This window comes from Triticum urartu, chromosome 4 (genome assembly GCF_003073215.2).
Source record: "Triticum urartu cultivar G1812 chromosome 4, Tu2.1, whole genome shotgun sequence".
NCBI lineage: Eukaryota > Viridiplantae > Streptophyta > Magnoliopsida > Poales > Poaceae > Triticum > Triticum urartu.
This window is the reverse complement of record NC_053025.1, coordinates 472,078,704-472,080,126: the sequence shown is the minus strand read 5'-3', so window position 1 is coordinate 472,080,126 and position 1,423 is coordinate 472,078,704.

Sequence of the window (1,423 nt, the reverse complement as noted above, 5' to 3'; positions counted from 1 at the left end):
TGTCACTGGGAAGGGACACCGCAAGATTGAACCCAAAGCTAAGCACTTCTCCCATTGCAAGAAAGATCAATCTAGTAGGCCAAACCAAACTGATAATTCAAAGAGACTTGCAAAGATAACCAATCATACATCAAAGAATTCATAGAAGATTCAAATATTGTTCATAGATAATCTTGATCATAAACCCACAATTCATCGGTCTCAACAAACACACCACAAAAAGAAGATTACATTGAATAGATCTCCACAAGAGAGGGGGAGAACATTGTATTGAGATCCAAAAAGAGAGAAGAAGTCATCTAGCTAATAACTATGGACCCAAAGGTCTGAGGTAAACTACTCACACTTCATCGGAGGGGCTATGGTGTTGATGTAGAAGCCCTCTGTGATGGATACCCCCTCCGGCGGAGCTTCGGAACTGGCCCCCAGATGGGATCTCGTGGATACAGAAAGTTGTGGCGGTGGAATTAGGGTTTTGGCTCCGTCTTTGATCGTTTGGGGGTATGTAGGTATATATAGGAGGAAGGAGTATGTAGGTGGAGCAACAGGGGCCCATGAGGGTGGAGGGCGCGCCTGGGGGGGTAGGCGCGCCCCCCTATCTCGTGGCCTCCTCCTTTGTTTCTTGACGTAGGGTCCAAGTCTCCTGGATCATGTTCGGTGAGAAAATCACGTTCCCGAAGGTTTCATTCCGTTTGGACTCCTTCGATATTCCTTTTCTTTGAAACCCTAAAATAGGCAAAAAAAACAGCAATTCTGGGTTGGGCCTCCGGTTAATAGGTTAGTCCCAAAAGTAATATAAAAGTGGATAATAAAGCCCAATAATGTCCAAAATAGTAGATAATATAGCATGGAGCAATCAAAAATTATAGATACGTTGGAGACGTATCAACCCCTTAATCCAGGACTCCTTCAGTAGCCCCTGAACCAGGCTTCAATGATGATGTGTCTGGCGCATAGATTATCTTCGGCATTGCAAAGCGGGTCCCTCCTCCGAATACTCCAAAACAGCTTTCGAATACAGAAAATGTGTTCGGCTCTGGAAAACGAGTACCACACACACACACGCAGAGAGTATAATATTTTACGAGTCCAATCCACTGACAACTTTTGTAGTGTGACATCACGTCACAGCCCGGTCATTATTTCGAACCATTTTTTTCTTTAGCCTCCCGCTCCATGTTTCAAGATGCGGTTTTATTAGCACGTCTTGTCAAAGCAGAAATCGTGTCCCTTTATTGCGGGATTCTCATCAATACGGGCGTGGGTAATCCAACCGCGCCGCCTGCATGACCCTTGGGGAATAGGCGAGTTTTAAGGTGAGTGGGGAGGCGCTTGATATTCACTGCCTTTATAAAGGGATAAGGATTCACCTCTTTCATCCATGCCTTCCTTCTCTCTGCCTATCCATTCTTGAGCTCCAGCG